Source organism: Haliotis rufescens, unplaced genomic scaffold (genome assembly GCF_023055435.1).
Source record: "Haliotis rufescens isolate VD_foot unplaced genomic scaffold, xgHalRufe1.0.p SCAF_14, whole genome shotgun sequence".
Taxonomy (NCBI): Eukaryota; Metazoa; Mollusca; class Gastropoda; order Lepetellida; family Haliotidae; genus Haliotis; species Haliotis rufescens.
In genome coordinates, this window is record NW_025963824.1 from 14174610 (window position 1) to 14183734 (window position 9125).

Sequence of the window (9125 nt, forward strand, 5' to 3'; positions counted from 1 at the left end):
TCTCGTAAGGTTTTATTCAATATTTAATATACAAGACAGTGCTGATAATAAAATATATTTTAAATAAGCTTTCCTCACTCCTTCTTGCTTTAGCATGGCATAAACGACAGTGTCATATTGCTAAGTATATTTGAATGCGGCAAGTGTAGGCAAATAGTGATCGTGCACTATTGTTTTACTAAAAAAACATATAAGGTAGCAAGGTATCGTGAGACTTGTTTTTTTAAATCCATTTTAACAAAGTATGATAGTAATGGTTATCGGATCATTGTATCTTCTTGGATAATGTAGTACTATTAGTCTGCTAGTAATATCAAGTTTTAGTTATAGTTTATGCTGAAGGCAATTTTCAGGTAATTTCCAAAATGAGGTTTACCTGGCTGCAATCCCAGAATGTATGAATGATTGTGTCTATGTGTTTGGCGCATATGCTCTTTGTGACCTGAACTTATTATTTTGTAAGAACGAGGTGTGGAAAGAGGAAGAAATGGCCTTTGGTGCCCCCAGGAGTGTGCGTTTGGAGGTTGGAGGTTGAAAAAAGACGTTTTTTCACCCTAGTTCTGATCGTTTGGGGTCATTTTAACCTAAACTGGTCTTAGCTAGGGTTAGAGTCGAAAATGGAGCTAACGGGTATGGTTAGGGCTAACCCTAGGGGGTTAGGGGGTTAGCTAGGGTTAAGTCGATTTTGCTTTTTTTCGATGTTTCGGTGGATTTTTGGAGGTCCCGCGGCAGGGTCGGGACGTTGCGGAGCGTTGGTGGTGTTTTTGATGTCTGCAGTTCCCGTTGTCGTCGAAAATCGAGCTAACGGGTATGGTTAGGGCTAACCCTAGGGGTGTAGGGCGTTATCTAGGGTTAGGTCCATTTTGCTTTCTTTTGTGTCATTTTAGGGCACGTCTCGTAAGGTTTTATTCAATATTTAATATACAAGACAGTGCTGAAAATAAAATATATTTTAAATAAGCTTTCCTCACTCCTTGTAGCTTTAGCATGACATAAACGACAGTGTCATATTGCTAAATATATTTGAATGCGTCAAGTGTAGGCAAATAGTGATCGTGCACTATTGTTTTACTAAAAAAACATATAAGGTAGCATGGTTTCGTGAAACTTGTTTTTTTAAATCCATTTTAACAAAGTATGATAGTAATGGTTATCGGATCATTGTATCTTCTTGGATAATGTAGTACTATTAGTCTGCTCGTAATATCAAGTTTTAGTTATAGTTTATGCTGAAGGCAATTTTCAGGTAATTTCCAAAATGAGGTTTACCTGGCTGCAATCCCAGAATGTATGAATGATTGTGTCTATGTGTTTGGCGCATATGCTCTTTGTGACCTGAACTTATTATTTTGTAAGAACGAGGTGTGGACAGAGGTAGAAATGGCCTTGGGTGCCCCCAGGAGTGTGCGTTTGGAGGTTGGAGGTTGAAAAAAGACGTTTTTTCACCCTAGATCTGATCGTTTGGGGTCATTTTAACCTAAACTGGTCTTAGCTAGGGTTAGAGTCGAAAATGGAGCTAACGGGTATGGTTAGGGCTAACCCTAGGGGGTTAGGGGGTTAGCTAGGGTTAAGTCGATTTTGCTTTTTTTCGATGTTTCGGTGGATTTTTGGAGGTCCCGCGGCAGGGTCGGGACGTTGCGGAGTGTTGGTGGTGTTTTTGATGTCTGCAGTTCCCGTTGTCGTCGAAAATCGAGCTAACGGGTATGGTTAGGGCTAACCCTAGGGGTGTAGGGCGTTATCTAGGGTTAGGTCCATTTTGCTTTCTTTTGTGTCATTTTAGGGCACGTCTCGTAAGGTTTTATTCAATATTTAATATACAAGACAGTGCTGAAAATAAAATATATTTTAAATAAGCTTTCCTCACTCCTTGTAGCTTTAGCATGGCATAAACGACAGTGTCATATTGCTAAATATATTTGAATGCGTCAAGTGTAGGCAAATAGTGATCGTGCACTATTGTTTTACTAAAAAAACATATAAGGTAGCATGGTTTCGTGAAACTTGTTTTTGGAAATCCATTTTAAAAAAGTATGATAGTAATGGTTATCGGATCATTGTATCTTCTTGGATAATGTAGTACTATTAGTCTGCTCGTAATATCAAGTTTTAGTTATAGTTTATGCTGAAGGCAATTTTCAGGTAATTTCCAAAATGAGGTTTACCTGGCTGCAATCCCAGAATGTATGAATGATTGTGTCTATGTGTTTGGCGCATATGCTCTTTGTGACCTGAACTTATTATTTTGTAAGAACGAGGTGTGGACAGAGGTAGAAATGGCCTTGGGTGCCCCCAGGAGTGTGCGTTTGGAGGTTGGAGGTTGAAAAAAGACGTTTTTTCACCCTAGATCTGATCGTTTGGGGTCATTTTAACCTAAACTGGTCTTAGCTAGGGTTAGAGTCGAAAATGGAGCTAACGGGTATGGTTAGGGCTAACCCTAGGGGGTTAGGGGGTTAGCTAGGGTTAAGTCGATTTTGCTTTTTTTCGATGTTTCGGTGGATTTTTGGAGGTCCCGCGGCAGGGTCGGGACGTTGCGGAGTGTTGGTGGTGTTTTTGATGTCTGCAGTTCCCCGTTGTCATCGAAAATCGAGATAACGGGTATGGTTAGGGCTAACCCTAGGGGTGTAGGGCGTTATCTAGGGTTAGGTCCATTTTGCTTTCTTTTGTGTCATTTTAGGGCACGTCTCGTAAGGTTTTATTCAATTCTTAATATACAAGACAGTGCTGAAAATAAAATATATTTTAAATAAGCTTTACTCACTCCTTGTAGCTTTAGCATGGCATAAACGACAGTGTCATACTGCTAAGTATATTTGAATGCGGCAAGTGTAGGCAAATAGTGATCGTGCACTATTGTTTTACTAAAAAAAACATATAAGGTTGCATGGTTTCGTGAAACTTGTTTTTGGAAATCCATTTTAAAAAAGTATGATAGTAATGGTTATCGGATCATTGTATCTTCTTGGATAATGTAGTACTATTAGTCTGCTCGTAATATCAAGTTTTAGTTATAGTTTATGCTGAAGGCAATTTTCAGGTAATTTCCAAAATGAGGTTTACCTGGCTGCAATCCCAGAATGTATGAATGATTGTGTCTATGTGTTTGGCGCATATGCTCTTTGTGACCTGAACTTATTATTTTGTAAGAACGAGGTGTGGACAGAGGTAGAAATGGCCTTGGGTGCCCCCAAGAGTGTGCGTTTGGAGGTTGGAGGTTGAAAAAAGACGTTTTTTCACCCTAGATCTGATCGTTTGGGGTCATTTTAACCTAAACTGGTCTTAGCTAGGGTTAGAGTCGAAAATGGAGCTAACGGGTATGGTTAGGTCTAACCCTTGGGGGTTAGGGGGTTAGCTAGGGTTAAGTCAATTTTGCTTTTTTTCGATGTTTCGATGGATTTTTGGAGGTCCCGCTGCAGGGTCGGGACGTTGCAGAGTGTTGGTGGTGTTTTTGATGTCTGCAGTTCCCCGTTGTCGTCGAAAATCGAGATAACAGGTATGGTTAGGGCTAACCCTAGGGGTGTAGGGCGTTATCTAGGGTTAGGTCCATTTTGCTTTCTTTTGTGTCATTTTAGGGCACGTCTCGTAAGGTTTTATTCAATATTTAATATACAAGACAGTGCTGATAATAAAATATATTTTAAATAAGCTTTCCTCACTCCTTCTTGCTTTAGCATGGCATAAACGACAGTGTCATATTGCTAAGTATATTTGAATGCGGCAAGTGTAGGCAAATAGTGATCGTGCACTATTGTTTTACTAAAAAAACATATAAGGTAGCAAGGTATCGTGAGACTTGTTTTTTTAAATCCATTTTAACAAAGTATGATAGTAATGGTTATCGGATCATTGTATCTTCTTGGATAATGTAGTACTATTAGTCTGCTCGTAATATCAAGTTTTAGTTATAGTTTATGCTGAAGGCAATTTTCAGGTAATTTCCAAAATGAGGTTTACCTGGCTGCAATCCCAGAATGTATGAATGATTGTGTCTATGTGTTTGGCGCATATGCTCTTTGTGACCTGAACTGATTATTTTGTAAGAACGAGGTGTGGACAGAGGTAGAAATGGCCTTGGGTGCCCCCAGGAGTGTGCGTTTGGAGGTTGGAGGTTGAAAAAAGACGTTTTTTTAGCCTAGATCTGATCGTTTGGGGTCATTTTAACCTAAACTGGTCTTAGCTAGGGTTAGAGTCGAAAATGGAGCTAACGGGTATGGTTAGGGCTAACCCTAGGGGGTTAGGGGGTTAGCTAGGGTTAAGTCGATTTTGCTTTTTTTCGATGTTTCGGTGGATTTTTGGAGGTCCCGCGGCAGGGTCGGGACGTTGTTGAGTGTTGGTGGTGTTTTTGATGTCAGCAGTTCCCCGTTGTCGTCGAAAATCGAGCTAACGGGTATGTTTAGGCTAACCGTAGGAGCGTACGGGGTTAGCTACGGTTAGGTCGATTTTGCTTTCTTTTGTGTCATTTTAGGGCACGTCTCGTAAGGTTTTATTCAATATTTAATATACAAGACAGTGCTGAAAATAAAATATATTTTAAATAAGCTTTCCTCACTCCTTGTAGCTTTAGCATGGCATAAACGACCTAGGGTTAGGTTGATTTTGCTTTTTTTGTCATTTTAGGGCACGTCTCCAAAGGTTTTACTCAATATTTAATATGCAATACAGTGTTGAAAATAAAATATATTTTAAATAAGCTTTACTCACTCGTTGTAGCATTAGCATGGCATAAACAACAGTGTCATATTGCTAAGTATATTTGAATGCGGCAAGTGTAGGCAAATAGTGATCGTGCACTATTGTTTTACTAAAAAGACATATAAGGTAGCATGGTTTCGTGAAACCTTTTTATTTGAAATCCATTTTAACAAAGTATGATTGTAATGGTTATCGGATCATTGTATCTTCTTGGATAATGTAGTACTATTAGTCTGCTCGTAATATCAAGTTTTAGTTACAGTTTATGCTGAAGGCAATTTTCAGGTAATTTCCAAAATGAGGTTCACCTGGCTGCAATCCCAGAATGTATGAATGATTGTGTCTATATGTTTGGCGCATATGCTCTTTGTGACCTGAACTTATTATTTTGTAAGAACGAGGTGTGGAAAGAGGTAGAAATGGCCTTGGGTGCCCCCAGGAGTGTGCGTTTGGAGGTTGGAGGTTGAAAAAAGACGTTTTTTCACCCTAGTTCTGATCGTTTGGGGTCATTTTAACCTAAACTGGTCTTAGCTAGGGTAAGAGTCGAAAATCGAGCTAACGGGTATGGTTAGGGCTATTCTTCGGGGCGTAGGGGCTTACCTAGGGTTAGTCGATTTTACTTTTTGGGTGTCATTTTAGGGCACGTCTCCAAAGGTTTTATTCAATATTTAATATACAATACAGTGCTGAAAATAAAATATATTTTAAATAAGCTTTCCTCACTCCTTGTAGCTTTAGCATGGCATAAACGACAGTGTCATATTGCTAAGTATATTTGAATGCGTCAAGTGTAGGCAAATAGTGATCGTGCACTATTGTTTTACTAAAAAAACATAATTACTGCACTTATCATGCTTCTAATATCTGCTCAAATACGACAATGGCCAGTGACCACATTACTGTCAAATTTGATATTAATTAAAGAGTGTTTGCTGTCTTTGAAGAGAGCTATGCATATAATAAGTTCTTATGCATATTTAAGGTACAGGGCATGTAAATGCACATGTCTTCACATTCATGATTGCAACAAAAATACAGTACTCGCTCGATACAACGTTACCTAAAATGCCAGATTACCTTACATTACCAGAACATGCTCTGCCTACCTGACTTGATATGTAACACACGATACATTTAACTCGCCAAGGCTTGCTAAATACAATGTTTATTCCTAACACAGGTTATATACCATCCTCAAATCACACTCGTTTGATAACCTCTATGTATTTGTATTTGAATAAACTTCTGTTGTAAAATTTGAACTAACAACTATTGAGAAACAACACTATTAACGTTTGGTAGTCAATTTGGCAGCAATCAAAACCTATCTGAAACATCCAACTTACAGTGGCCTATATACAGCCTGACTGATAAATTCTCCCTTGTCTTCACGGCTGCCGGACAAGCCAGCAATCAGGGCTTGAGGAATCAGCACCGTGTGTTCATGCCACATATCATCGAGAACGGCGACACGCCTGCAGACTCTGAAAGTAAGTCAGCCATAGCAAGAGACATCAACTGATTGCTTGAGTGGTTTGTTAATTGATTGGATTGTTTGTTTGTTTGTTTGTTTGTTTGTTTGAGTGGTTGGTTGGTTGGTTGATTGGTACTTGGTGTTACCCTGCCGGGTACTCGGCATTAAAGGGACTGGTATACTATGTGTAGGATACAGCACGTCAAAGGGTTTTATGAGATTTAAAACCCGAAGCCAGGGGATAAAACCGAGGGTCGTTAGCCCCGTGGTGTTTCCCCGAGGATCAGGGTTTTAAATCTCCGAGGGTTTGTGTTTTATCTTTCTTATAAACAGACAAAAGAACTTTAACACAAAATTTATCAACATTTTCATGTGTCAGAAATACTTCCCATGAACCTTAGGAAACGGACGTAAAATATCTGTTGCTGGCGTACGGGTCCTTAAAGAAGACAAACTCATAAGTATTGTAATTTATCATCGCATCTGTATCCTGGTGGAACAATCAATGGGCTACAGGTACGAAGGTTGCATGTTCAATTCGCGGGAATATAAAAAACATTGTCATTTTGCATTTCATTTTATTGTGTTCAAATTCTAAATACATTTCTTTCCAGAATTATTCACATGTTACAATATAAATGGATGTTGTATGAATAAAATATAATAACATGATCTTTAGGACATTTAATCCAAATGGAGAACAATAGCCTGACGTCACTGGAGGTTTATAAAATGTGTCAATGTGGGGTATCCTTGTTATACTGCAGCAAGGCATCGCAGTAGGCTAGTCCGGACGAGTACAAGCAGCCACACACACACCGGCAGGCACGTCGTTGATTGCAATAATTTTGAACGTGACGTTAACCCTATTTCACCCGCGACATCTGCTTAATAGTGCATGACACTGTAATTCCCATTTTTCGAAGCCAGTACAAGAGCATTTTTTTCAAAATAAATGTCCAGGATCATATGCTATGCAAATTAGCTGTATCGATGACGTAATCGTCATCACTACATCGGTGTGTGACAGCGTAAGTACCAATACCTCGAGGTCAACCACCATGCTTTCCACGTTAGTTCAGGTTGTCATGTGTGGGAGATTACGTCACAACCAGAGATAAACATGTGATTCTTCTGTTTCAGCGACGACAGAGAAAGTTGTGTACGTGTGTCCAAACGAAGAAAGCAGAATGTCACTTTCATTGGGATTGTTTTGGGGCGTGGCACTTGCAACTCTATTTAGTATTAAAACATAAATACCCACGTCAAGTCGACTCCTTATCCTACCTTAAACAATCAAAATCTAACAATTGCATGCTAAAGTTTATTGTTTTCTGAAGAAATGACACGGCAACTGCGATACATGATGAAAAGGCCGATTTACTTTCATTTCTGTTTCTAACAATGGTAAATTGGAAATGACATGAAAATATTAAAAAATATAAACTGTTCACTTCCATGTTCGTTTTAAAACCTGATTTGTCTTTGTGTGATCAGGGACACCGTGTCGCAATGACGTACCAGAAACCATTGATCGTAGGGGGACACGGGTGGCCCAGTTGTCTTAGGCGCCGCGATTCGCTGTGCAGAGTTGCGTCCCTTTGGCACGCCAGAAACCTATGATTGTGGGTTCGAATCCCGGTTCGCCCCAATTATGTTTCTAGGTTTGTCAGCACGTTACCCGTGCTCGTTGGTTTCACTGAAGTGGTAAACGTCTTAGACCTGCATCACTTCGGGCTTTCCTCCCACATTAAGCTGACACGCCGCGATAAAATTGGAATACTGTTAAAAGCGGCGTTAAACCCAACTCACTCACTCATTGATCGTAGGTTCGAATCTCAGATCCGTCTTGATTATAGTTTTAGGTTTCTCAGCACCATACCCATGCTCGTTGGTTTCACCTACGTGGTAAGATTTCTAAAACTTCATCACTTAGGGTTTTCTTCAAGCCAAAATAAAGGACTGATATACTGTTGTTCAAGGCGGCGATAAAACACTCAATCACACACTAGCTAACTGAGGCCCAACCACGCGCCCAGCCTCTCTCCCTCCAACCCACTCGAAGACTCACTCACTCTTCCTGTGACCGACATACGAACAGTCAACGTACTGATTCCAAGGAGCATACCGAATCATGCATTTAACACTGAGTATTCCAGATAGCAGAAATGTTTCAGGTACCCCGTGCGTGTTTCGTCGCTGCGGGTGCAGTGTAGAATGGGTGTCCGATGCTCAATGATTGTGTCCTAGGTCCAGATGCACAAAGCATAAATGATTGTAACTCCCATTATTTCACGAAGGCGAACGTAAGTCGTAACGCTAAGAAAAGGGTTCTTTGTGCTACTAATCTAATTAATTTAACACAGAGCTTAATCACACCTTATAGAGTAGAAACAACAAACCAGAAAATTCCCTTCAGCTGTCCTGTGTTAGACAGCAAACAACACTTTCTATTTCATTCATTTGTGAGTGGCGGGTGCGACTATAGAGCAGGACATGATTACCCTTTTCACGAACACCTGGTGTCATCACTGATTTCCAGTGATCCATTCATACAACTTTCACCACTGTTTTGCCCTTTACCCCCAGTGGAATCTGTTTCGGCAGATAAGCGAGACTGATTATTCCCCAGCGTTGACAATTCCTATTAATGAATTTATGAGAGACGTTTATGTACAACAACAAAAAGGTAAAAATGTTCTCAGGATATGACATATTTCGTTAACGTTGGAAAACAGAAAACACATCTGTTGGTAATATTTTATTGCATTGAAAAATAGATAACAAAATGCGTCCAGGTCAGATAAAAAGTACATAAGTGGAAATTAAGGTAAACAGAAAGTCATTATACACGTATTCTGCAAACATGCGTGGAATAAATGAAATAATTACACAAACGTCATTGGTCACTGAAGAAGACCATTCATGGTATTAATACATTATAATGCATTATTGTTTTGGT